Raw genomic sequence first — 13,371 nt, 5'->3', positions numbered from 1 at the left:
CACAATGTATCCTCTTTGAACTGATAATAATAATAATAATAACAATAACAAAAATACCACTTTTGATGACAATGACAAGATATTGAAGGAGATAGATTTTCTTTTTTGACTTTTTTTTCACTCCATTTCCGCAAACAAAAAAGTAAGAGAAAATGGATAATTGAACGCTACAACAGATGGTGTTTTCAAATGGTCATTTTGGGCCTAATGACGCTTTTAAAACAGCTGAAAAACAAACGATTTCTGTTGACATGTGCAAATACATTGTTGAAACACTGATAACAACGTGTGTCTCTGTTTCTTTTTCTGTTTTTCTTGTTTTGGTTATTTTATCTGTAATTTGAATTGAATTTGCTATAAGGTATCAATGTATCATATTAAATTTGTTTGCAAGTAGCACATGTATTAGCGTGTTTTTTCCAGTAACATGTGTATATATAGAGAAAAAATAAATGTTTAGAATTGAATTCCTGTTGATTTATTTGATTAAAACAGTGAAACGTCACGAGTCCCACTTGACTGTAGTTGACTTCCTTTGCGTACGGATTTCTGTTTAATACAATTTTTATTGAACTTGAAGCATTGGAGCAAATCTTGGGGAGTTGAGGGGGACATGTAACCCATCTTTGAACTAGGGTCCTGTCCCCCCAATAATCCGATTTGAAATGTATTTTTGAGAGATTATTTGAGTTCGACTGCCCCAAAGAAAAGTAAGATGAAATTGATGTCTCTTGGTTTGGTCTCTTAAACTTTTAAACTAACTTCGTGTCCTGGTCCATTTAGGCCACATCAATCTGTAATAATTCCACTCCTGCTACTTGGACACAAATTTCAATAAGTGGCAGATGAGGATATGTCCCTCTCCCCATGCTGAAAAATTGCCTCAGTTTTAGATACGGGTACAAATCCCTGGCAAATGGAGGAGCATATCCCCCTAATATTGGACCTGGGGAACTCCTCCCAACAATCCGATTTGAAAAGTGCTTTAATGATAAGTGTGATGATTATTGTTAGTCGACTATCACTACTTGTTTAATTCCTGTAAGCAGGGTTGTAGTAGAGGGTACACGATGGTACACTCCGTATACCCACTTCTTAATCTTAGTCATTAGAATGTACCTTCTGCTTCAAAGCGTATAGTACTTTCTACTTTTGTTTTGTTTTTATTTATTTGTTTATTTATTTAATTGGGCCATGACTCCAATGATAACCCGGCGTCGGAATGCGCCTCCCTATCGCCCAATTCTTCCGAACTGCAGTCTTCTAGGTTGGGGGTTGTGCCGGTCCGATCATCCCCCAAATGTGGACTGTTTTCTTGTTTTAATGCCAACCTTGCTATGGCCTGTTTATGATAAGTGGATTTGTGGTTTTAAGAGGCATGGATTCGGAGCCATCATACGGAGGAGTGAAGTGCCTGCGCATAAAGCAGCAATGTGTGGAATATCGCTGTGAATGGTTGGTGAGAGTCTTGAGAAGTGGTAATTTAAGTAAGAATTGTCATCAAGAATATAGCATGAAATGCTTTTAGACTATAAAACAGTAAAGTATCCTCTAAGGGACGTAAACTCAACTAAACAACTCAATTGAATTAAAACATGCGTTTTACATTGTTCACGAAAAATTGCCTTCTATGTATTTTATGATAAGAAAACAGCCTATACCCTCTGAAAATTTTAGGACTACAGCACTGCCTGTAAGGACTCCTATAATGCTATTGAAATTATTATTATTTTGCTCAAATAAGAGTAATGTTGCATCATACATAATTGATTTTCTTTCTTAATAGTTTTGAGGAAATCAATATTATAAAACAAGTGTTCTAAAATTTTAAGGTGAATCATTGTGGATGTCTAAGTAGAAACATACCAATTATGCAAATATTCAGATTTCAGAATGTATTCACGGCACTGATTTGTAATTACTGATATGTACCACTGTTTCACCTACATTTCCTGATATATAATATGCAACTGGTTCACCTCGGAAATCAGACTTATCTACCATAATATGAGTATCTTCTTCCCCTCTCTCCAGAATAAGCCTCAAATCTGCCCACTTGTCAATGTTGTAGACAACTCTATGCTCCCCTGATCCTCTACAGCATTCTTTTCAACTTCATAAATACTTTGAACATTGCTTAAAGAAGATAATGGGAAATGTCTTACCCGTAACCTCCCTTCCCCTCCCCCCCAATGTTGGAGACAGATAACTCGAAGAACATTAATCAATTAGGAGAGATATTTTCAAAACTCTAAGAATTATAGTTTACATATACAATTTTCATCATTAGATTTTTTTTTTTAAAAAATACATATTTAATGATAGGAATTTGTTGAAGCGTAAAATAGCTTCTTAAGGTCTTCTTCAAACAAACTTTTTTGTGATGTCTTTTATCAAAAAGAACAGATCCAAAGCAGAAGAGAGGGTTAAAATTCTGGTAGAACAATCAAAGAATGTAATGAGATTGCAATTTGAGGATAAGAAGAATATTGCAATTTTTAAAATACATACAAAGAAGATCACAATTCTAGGAGCATTTACAAAGAATAGAGAAGTCTTACAATTCTAGAAGCATTTATAAAGGAAGAGAAGTGTTAGAATAAAAATAAAAAGAAGCATATAAAAATAAAAGAAATACGTTACAATTCTAGAAGCATTTATAAGGGAAGAGAAGTGTTACAATACTAGAAGCATATAAAAATAAAAGGAATGCGTTACAATTCTAGAAGCATTTATAAAGGAAGAGAAGTATTACAATACTAGAAGCATATAAAATAAAAGGAATGCGTTACAATTCTAGAAGCATTTATAAAGGAAGAGAAGTGCTACAATACTAGAAGCATATAAAAATAAAAGGAATGCGTTACAATTCTAGAAGCATTTATAAAGGAAGAGAAGTGCTACAATACTAGAAGCATATAAAAATAAAAGGAATGCGTTACAATTCTAGAAGCATTTATAAAGGAAGAGAAGTCTTACAATTCTAGAAGCATATAAAACTAAAATAAATACGTTAGAATTCTAGAAGCATTTATAAAGGAAGAGAAGTGTTACAATACTAGAAGCATATAAAAATAAAAGAAATACGTTACAATTCTAGAAGCATTCACAGAGAAGAAAAGGCTAGAATTACAGGAGTGTACCTATACAAGAGGAAAAGAAAAAAATACTCAGACAAATACTCAAGAAAATATTTCAAAGAGAACCTGAAGGTAAAAATCACAGAGCAAGGTCATAATTACAATGAGGAAACAAAGCGTATAAATTCTATCAGAATGAAGACCAATGAAGTAACAGCAGCAAACAAACCAAAACAAAGATGGATAGTAAAAGATACGATAGATCTGCCTTAGGATTAAAAAGACATGGAAGTGAATCAGTGAACTACTACATTAATGATGCATGATTAATAATTTTAATACTAAGCTATTCTTCGGATTACATAAGCACCTAAAAATAATTTACAGCGATACACAACAACAGATTTGTCAGTATTTCATTGTAGTTTGACCGAAAAAGTCTTACTATGTAATTGATAATATCTCTCGTTAAATACTGGGTTTACTTTCCACTTCAATTCTGAATACTTATGTACAACAAAAACGTTGATGCAAAAAAGTGAGAGTAAAAAAAAGAAAATTAGTTTACAAAACTCTTTAGAAATGTTTAACGGAAAAAGAAAGAAAAAATAGAATAGAGTGAAAAAGTAACCCAAAAGAAAGAGAGAAGAGGAAAGAGAGAAATTATGAACTGGTACCACTTTTTGGTTTGAAATTGTCGTTTTCCTTCAGATTTTTCTTCGCTTTCTTTAAAATCCTTGTTCGTAGGAGGTAAATATACGGAATTGAGATACATTTTTTAAGAAGAAAGACTTAGACCGCGAATTAACGAGAAATAAGTGAAGAAAAAGAAGAAGGGAGCTTTAAGAAAATAATTGTATTTAGGTATTAGAGCATAAAAAGCAAATCGAGAAACATTATATATATATATATATATATATATATATATATATATATATATATTCTTTTAATACGAGTAATATGAGATTTGGAAAATACTCAAAAAGAAAAGTGAAAATATAAAAGAAGATATGAAAAAAACGAAAATATGAAGATACAACAAAAATAAACTAATAAAACTTTTTGGACAAAAAGAATCTAAAGGGAAAGTTCAAGAAGAAAAATCTAGAGAAAAGAAGAAGATGGGAAACGAAAACAAGGTAAAGGAAATAGATTTTTTTCGTAAAGAAGAAGAACAACAAGTAGTAAAAGAAAAGAAACAGAAAAAAACTGAAACGTACAAAGAGACTTTGTAAAGAAGTTACAAGCAGGCATTGAATGAATAAATGAAGGTTATTTAGAATTCTGTGTGACGCTCCATCTGAAGGGAATAATATGGAACACGTCTCCGTAATGTTATTTTTTTTTTTACTTCGGATAAAACTTTTTTTTTAAGAGAAAAACAGAAGAGGGGTCAGGAAGGTACTAGTAGCCGATGAGGTAAGTAGTGAAGAAGCGGAGAAAAAATATGTAAGGAATTGCAAGAGAAAAAAGAAGAAAAGGAAATGAGGAAACAAGTGTGTATTTTATTTTCAACTTTGTTTTCAACGACAAGGCGTGTCAAATAAGAAAATGACTAACAAAACTGAAACAAAATGTAAAAATGAGCAAATTTAGACGAGCATGAGAAAAGTGTTCAAGAATCTGCTGTTAAGTTTTATTTATTTAACAAGAGAAGTACGAGTACTATTGAGCTTTTTAAAAGTCGAATTTTCCGTTCTCTACTTTTTGTGAATGTTTAAAAACAACTTAGCACAAACATACTCTAACACACATGGATGTACTACGGCTTAACCTTATACCTATATATAGCCTATACAAAGTGTGTGTGTGTGAGATTTCTCGGAGTTTCTCCATTTCCTCTACCATTTCATTAGTTCTCATCACCGTCTCCTTTAGCCTAAATGGCATAACCATAGGACTTAAATATTTAATTTAATTTCATATATAGCATATATATAGGGTGGGTACAAAGTATCTTTGCCAAATATGTGAAAAAATAAAATAAAAGATGCTAGCTTACTTAACAATCTTTATAGTACTTACAAATACTGTTCAAAATATAGTCCACCATACTCTGCACAAGATATACCTCTTCAACACTGATTTACAAACATTATCACATAACCGAGGATTGGCATCCAATCTCTCGAATGATAGTTCGATTAGCTGTTTCAAGTGATCCAATTCCTGCCATTGCCAGGAAATGATCTTGTCTTTCGCAATACTTCGCAATACCCTACATGGAGAATATCGCATAGTGTGAGGCCACATGAACGTGGGTGGCTATTCTGTTGTACCATGACCACATATCCATTCGTCGAAATGTGATCCAAAAAATCCCTCACAACACCAAGAGAAGCGGTGCTTCATCGTGTTCCCACGTGAACTGAATGTTTTGTAACGCGGATTTTTTTCGAGTTCTGTAATGATAACTTCCTGCAATGTTTGAAGGTATGTGTCACTTAACAATTCCTTCAAAAAAGAAACGGTCCTATGACATCACCACTCCCAACAGTGACACCAGGGGCATTTGACTCTTCTGTTACAATTCGTGTGGATTGGTATCATCACAATTGCGACTATTTACGTGACCATTCATCTCCAATGAGGCCTCATCTACCTACGAAATTCATTTTCAGAAGATTCTGCCAACCTTGTTCCGAATAAAAAAACATTCACAGAACTCACACGCTGTTCCCGATCACATTCGTGCAACACATGCAAATGGTTTAGCAGGTAAAGTTTTATCTTGAAATCCTTTAATATCGTGCACCCGGTAGAAAACTGTTACAAGTCAAAAATACACATGTGTGGGACAATGACTTTTAAAGTTTGTTATTCTATGAAAATCGCTCCCTAGAATGCTGGTAGTTCTGCCATCTAGGAGTTAAATTGTTGTTACATGTATGCGAAAATACCACCAGGTAGAGACAGGCCCGTATCCAGGAGGTCTAGGAAGGGCCAGACCCCATAAATTTTTGCTGGCCTCCTAAATTTTTCACGGTAGGTTTGCAAATGAACTATAATATGGTGATGTACTATAATATAATTGGATCAGCTCCCACCTAACTTCAGCCCCCCTATATATTTGGGCTGGCCACGGGCGTGGGTAGAGATCGCTTCTCTCTCTCTATTCTCTTTTGAGCGATGATAATCAGACTCGCTATTACTAATGTTACACTCTTCTACAAGGGTGTGCGATGTGTCCCTTAAAGAGTACTTGCCATTCTCAGGTCACGTGTGCACTTTCTAGTAGACCTTTTCGGGATAGATGCACAACTCTGAGGATCCGTGCACTCATTTCGCTTCATATCCTTCCATTTCGTACACTTCGTTGTAGTTTGCTTTGCGACATAACCTATAGCGTCGAATCGTTGGTGTAAGTTTTCGTGGTTTGACTTGATGGTATTCCACACCTGGAAATCTTCTCGTGAAGTCAGTTGTCTCTACATTTGTATTTTTGTTGTGTTTCCACCAAACTCGTAACATTAAAACACGCTGTTCCTCTGTTAATTTGTGATTCATTTCAACACTCGTAAAAATCGGCACAACTTCACTCAGTAAACAGCTCTTAAACAAATATGTACAAAAACATAGTTACCAGTCCCAGTCATACTAAGAGACACAATAGTAGCAGCTTTAGGATTAGAAAAACACGTTTGCAGGTAGTTCGGTTTCTTTTCTGGGGGAAAACTACTTTGTGTTCACCCTATATATACACTACTGTATAAAACTTAGACTATATGAAGTAACACAATAATCTGACTCAGAAAGCGTGTTAGTGCATGAGAAACTCGTAATGTGTTACAATATATCTAATGTCAAAAAAGTTCTACATGTTGCGTGTGGATAACATTCTAACTCTATATGAGAATATTCGTTTCTTGTATTTATTAGGTCTAATATTACATTTAATACTTTCGTGAAAAATATGGAAAAGCAAATTATTTTGTTACATATCAAACAAAGATTTGCTTTCTTTCTTTCTTCTTGTCTGACTTCCAATTCGCTTCAAAATGTAGCTCAGATTATTCTTCACTCAAGCCAAGATGTCATTACGAAATTAAGTCATCTGACTAATAAACTTCAATTACAGATGTACCAAAAGTCTGGGGCATTGGCCCATTCCATAATTAAAGACAAGAGACAATGGAAAGAGAACAAAGTTGTTGGAAATATGTGGTTTCCTCGAATATTTTCATTCCACCAATTCTTCAATCATTATTCAACTGTCTTAGTCATCCGTCTCCCTTGGCCTAAAGGCATAACGTGGGACGTTAGACTGAAAGACTTCATTTCATTTGAAGATGGAATGATAGATGGAATGATAATGTAGAAGGAAACGGGACGAACATGATTTTGTCGAGCACAAACATATTTCACAATGGATCGAACCAGGAATCCCATGCATCAGAGGTAAGCACTACAACTTATCCAAAATACCACCAGATGTAATACAGAGGTTGTTCAGTCTACATTTGGCCAATTTCGACTTACTTAAAAATTTAGAAGAATCCAAGGTGCCAGGTCCGTAAGTGCTCGATGTGTTTTCCTTGGTTCCTAACAATAGCCCGACAGAGTAATTTCCACTGTAATAGAATTATCTGCAGAACTGGAAGGGGAATCCCATTCCCAGTTACCCATTCCCTTTGTACAGCTTTCCAAAGTCATTCCACAGCTGTCACACGCTGCTTTCGAAAAGCCCGCTTCAGCAATCCAAATCCACAAATCCACTTGCATCTGGAGATTTAACAGGTACCTCATTGAAAGGTATCACCTGTATACCACTTGCCTCCTCCATCTCCCTGTAGAACGCGAGGGAGGATCGTGAGGTATGTGATGAGGCATTGTCCATGTGAATGCGCACCAGATTGGCATCATTTCCGTACATTGTTGGAATCTCATGCTCGTAGATCGACCGCATGATCTGCTCCTGAACATACTGCGAATTTATTTTGCAGCTCTTCGCCTCCCTACGAATCTTCAGTTTACCTCGGTAACAGTAGCCAGTAACGACCATAATCCTTTTGGGAAGCAATCTTTATAGACACGGGCCCACCTTCTGAAGTTCTTGGCGCCTTTCTCTCGGTACATGATCCGAGAGATCCGAGAGTCCATGCTTCATCGAACGTTACGACGTACATCCACCTTTGTTTTGCCAGATGCCGTTCGTTCAGCTTCCGGGCGTTACACTTTCGTTCCTTTTGGTGGGCATCCATGAGAAGATGGCCACGAGCTTTCCAGCTTGAGTTGATGGTGTAACGTCCGGCTCACAGTCCCCAAAGACACGTCAAGACGATTAGTCATACACCTTTGTGTTGGCGGATTTTTTTGCATTGCCATTTTGCAAAGTTTCCTCTGCATGGTGGAGGTGGCCTTGGTGCATTTCCGCTTCCTAGGCAACTTCGTTGGTGATCCAAATGGTGGAGCTTCGTTGCCCTTGTACTCTTTAATAACATTTTTTATTCCACTTAAAGTGATGTTGCAACCATTCTTCTTGCACTGTGTTCTAATGACAGAAACACTAAAGTGGGCGTCATAAAGAGCCGCAACATAGTCTTCCCAAAACCGGTTTGGTTTGGGCGGCATTTTGGTGACAGAGCGGAAACCCACACACTTGGAAACAAATTTAACACAGCACTCAGAACAATGGTCTTGTTTTGTGCGTTATTGTCGTCCGCGCGGAAAATCAACTCCGTTCCCAGGAAGCTACTACACAACACTGCAGGACACCACGAGCCAGGTCGGGTGAGACCATTCTGCCCGGGAGGGGGGAGAAACGAAATCGGCCAAACGTACGCTTAACAACCTCTGTAGTAGTTGAAAAGTAGGTAGCAATATTAACAACTAAATTACAAACCTTTATTTATGTTGTATGCACAACATACAGTTCATTTTTACTAGGGTTTATGACATTTACATCTTTTATAAATTATGAGGTGTAAATAATCTCACGGACTGACCAAATTTGTACCTACGAGTTTGTGGGCCATCAATTGGGAAAGACAGTTCTAGAGTAAGGAAACTTGATTCTTGTAGAGAAGTATAAGCAAAAACGCGGTACAATAAAGTTGGATACATATTGAGTTTATTCAATCAGATAACGAAATTTTAAATTTAAAAAAAAAGCTGCTGAAGAAACAGAAGAAGGAACAGTGGAAGACGTTGGTAAAAGAATTCTAGATACCAATTTCAATACTTTTGGCTTTGTAAACCATGATTCATAAACAGATACAAAACTAGGATAAGACAGCTAACAAGGAATTTGAGGAAACGAGAAAAATACGATACTGAATTACAGAGTACTTGTTGAAGCACTGAAAGAAGTCAATTTATGTCTGATTATGAGGAAAATAAGAAAGTGATATTATATGAAAAACAAATACTTGTCAACAACAACAACATAAAAGATTTTCTATTTTTATTAGTATTTCTATTTTTATCGATATATCTAGCAAAATTATACATGGTTCGATTGAGAACATGGCTCACAGATAAGTACCTACCCATTTCTAAATTACTATTTTAATGACAATGGTGGCAAGTATTGGGTTGTATATGAACATGCACTATTATATTAGGTGAATAGTATGTTGTTGTAGAGTTATAAAAAGTGTTTATGAGAGCAGAATTGAAAATATTGAATTGTAATTTAGGCTGAGAAAAATATTTAGTGAAGAAATGTTTGAAGTAGAAGTATCCAGTATGATATAGTATGTAAGTTTGGAATATCAACACATTTTAACAATAATTAGACGATTATAGTAAAAGTGATGTTCATATGTGTTGGATATTGGTACTTGCCACAAAGTGCTTACGAATATGATACAGACTGTTACGTAGTTAAGAGACAGATAGCATGTGGAAATAAAGACATAGATCAAAGGCATATTTTTTCATGCTCGACTCTAGCCATATTAAATAAATACACCTTTCTGATTGGTAGCATGGAGTCAAGGTGGAACAAAACGAGCCCTGCGGGGTTTCTAACCCGTTCCCCCTCCTCCTCCTATTACTACTTCTACTCGTACTACTTCTACTAGTACAACTCCTCCTACTACTTCTACTACTCCTACTCCTACCTCTACTACTTCTACTACTATGGATTCGTATAGCAAAACATCACACGTAACGTAAGTAAATCACTTTTTTGAGTATTATTTTCATCTTATTTTAATGAAGAAAGTGTTATGAAAATTTTTTTGAAAATAAAACTTTCCTTGCGCCGGGTTTGAACCCAGGCCAAAAGAGATTATAATTACTAGCCTGTTGCGAGAACCGACAGCAGCCAACTTTTGATTTCTGCTATATGTACGCTACGTGACAAAAAAAACGGATTACTTCAACCAATCAGAACAGCGTATTTAAGCTCCTATGGTTAGGCTCAAGCGTGATTAATAATATGCAGATCGAAGATAGTTTGAAGATTTAGATTGATGTGTTCAGACAAGAGTACTAGAAAGACTATGAATGTTTAGTAACAAGATTTAGATTGGAAATAGATTGATCAGAAAAGATTATAAAGGAAATATAAGCATTGTTTTGTAATTAGAGTATTATGGAGATGTGTAACCATGTCAGTGTAAATGTGGAATATGGTTGATAGAATTAAGGATGTTGCAGTAAGCCACATATTAAGAATAAAGGTAGACACGAATTCAGAGAAGTTTTATTGTGTAGTTAATTTAAGTGTACGATCTAATAACTTAGTGCCTGAAAAATTATATTATTTCAACATTTTAACCTCTAAAGTTACATACGATATAAGATAGTAGAAGAAATGTTTTCATTCACTCAGACGTTCTTCAATTTTTTAATAAATTCCCAGTACACTAACACCAACATATGAAAACGAAATTATAGGGGGATAAGTTGATTATTTGTTGAAAAGTGTACTTACATTATGTAAGAGATACCCAGTCGCAGAAAATGAAATTTTAATGGAATACAAAATACCCTAAATACAACAAAAAAGGATTATTAAAAAATCATATAGCAATGGAAAAATTATGTTATGAGAAATCATTTTTTTTTTTTTGCTTTCTTCCAACTTTTGTTTTCTCTTTCTGTTTTTTTTTCTAAACAATAATTCATTGTGAATTATAGCTGTAATGAAACGGTATTAATAAATGAAAATCAACGCTTTTGAATGTTCGATTCGGTTCAATGATTTATTGGTGTCCTGTGACTCTCTGTTTTGGGACTTTGCCATCACATTCGCACAGATGAGAACTTATATCCTGAAAATATGCTACCAGCAGAGCACTAAAATGTAATTTGTAGCCGCTATTGTATCTGTTGACGATGTCATTAATATCATCATAATTTCGACGCATTTTGTGTAGAGAAAAAAAAGGGATAAAAATAATAATAATAAAAGAAGTAGGAAATATATTAATGAAATGCTATGGCAGGTGAAACAGCTGATTACTATTGCTATCGATGAGGGCTAATTCATGTTTCATGTAGAATGGTAAACTGTGGTGGTGGGATGGTTATAAAGAATTGGACTCTAACAGTGTTTGTTGCTAAATGTTTGGTTGGGATACTTCTCGCACATTTAACCTTTTCGTTTCTACACATTTCGTGACACTATTTGTCAATTACAATTTTAAGAGGTAAGTTTAACTCTCTGTTAAATTTCATTTGGCATCTCATTAAGAGAAATAATAATATTTAGAAGATAATTGATAATATGGTTTCTCAGCCTAATCCACTGACGTACAATATATTTTTATAATAAGTAATATTAATGTGTCAGTAATCAAAATTATTCTGTAAAAGCATTATTTCAATGCCCCAGGGACAAACTTATTCACATATGTATGTATATATAAATCAACTATTTTTAAACTAGTTCATGAATTGTTTATTGATTTTACATACGAAATATTAAAACAATAAAATAAAATAGCATTAGGTGAGCACATTGTAATTCTGATTATGATAATTCAGTTATGAAACAGACTTACAGTCAGGGTAATCAAGAATGTAAAAATGAAATGTTACAAAATTCACATTATTTTTATTTTCTGTGTAAAGATTATGATTGGCAAGCTGAACACTGTTTCTTAATGTCTAGTTTCAACTGACTTAATTTTAGTCTTGAGCTCAATTCATCATTCAACATTAAGTTTATTCCTGTACTTAGTTTTGACTTATTGAGAACATTCACAATCAAAAGTCAAGTAGTAACGAACTCCAGCTGAAATTTTACAGCATTACCAGATAAAAGGGGCTGTTGGGAAAGTTCCGAGGCTGGATTCACGTGTACCACAGGTTGAGAAATTGTGTAAATTATTAGTTAATTATTTTTCTAACCAGTCTCGCGTAATTAACCTTTAAATATTAACATATTGCGAATATGAATTCTCATAATATCAACCAGGTGAAGTGTTCGTTATCCAACGTTTCTCATCCTTAGGGTCACTATGAAGAGACCAGTCAGAGGAGTTGAGAATATATACTATCCGGAGTGGAAATGGTGGGTTCTGATTGGCTGATGGATTGTCCAATCAGTTGTTGGCCTAATGACTGGCTGTGACTAGTTACTCGTTGAAGCTTTCCTAGTAGGGAAATCCAGGTTATTGAGTTGATAACCAACATCTCAGTCGAGATTGCTGCCTTCTTTCAAACTTACTATGGCTTCCTTTATTTTCCCATACCAATATCCTGAGCTTCTGCAAAGTATAATGGTTTCTGAAAATGAGATCGCATGCCCTTGCTTTATACTGTGAAAATGAAATGAAATCTTTAAGTTTTACGTCCCACGGTTATGCCGGTTAGGTTAAAGGAGACGGTGATAATGAGAGATGAGTGAAATGGTGGAATGAAGAAAGTGGGAGGAAACGAGAGAACCCCGAGAAAACCCACGAGCACGATGTTTGTCCACCACAAAGTCCACACGGCGCGAGCTGAGATCGACCCAAGGACCCCAAGCACCGGAGGTGAACGCTCTACCACTGAGCCACCGCGCCCCCTGGTTTATACTGTGTTCTGTCACTTAAGATTTATCTGGTTGTAGGCGTTTTATATAGTTTGCATGTTTCTTGCAGCGACCTTCAATGTAGCTTACAAATAGTACTGAAATCAGCCAAATATTTCAGATCCTCAAAGAAGAGAAGGATAATCCAAAAACTTGCTACGATTATTGGAACGTGCCTGTTCCAATCTAGTGTAAAATCCTCTACTGAAACATTGCAACAAGAATCACTGAAACTTGAACTTACCATAGCCTCATAGAATATAAGAACTATTCTCGAGCATTAACACTATGTCATTGTTTCATGCCTTGAGTACCAACTTGTTA

The 13,371-nt window shown here is 35.2% G+C and overlaps 1 protein-coding gene across 1 annotated transcript in view; it reads right to left on the bottom strand.

Annotated features, from left to right (window-relative positions):
* Positions 1–13,371, bottom strand: part of LOC145690296 (uncharacterized) — a 972,285-nt gene that overhangs the window by 838,518 nt on the left and 120,396 nt on the right. The gene's annotated exons all lie outside the window — the stretch shown is intronic.

Source organism: Thermobia domestica, chromosome 7 (assembly GCF_964235325.1).
Source record: "Thermobia domestica chromosome 7, izTheDome1.hap1.1, whole genome shotgun sequence".
Classification (NCBI taxonomy): domain Eukaryota; kingdom Metazoa; phylum Arthropoda; class Insecta; order Zygentoma; family Lepismatidae; genus Thermobia; species Thermobia domestica.
The sequence above is the reverse complement of the archived record's forward strand: the minus strand, read 5'-3'. Positions and strand labels throughout refer to the sequence as shown.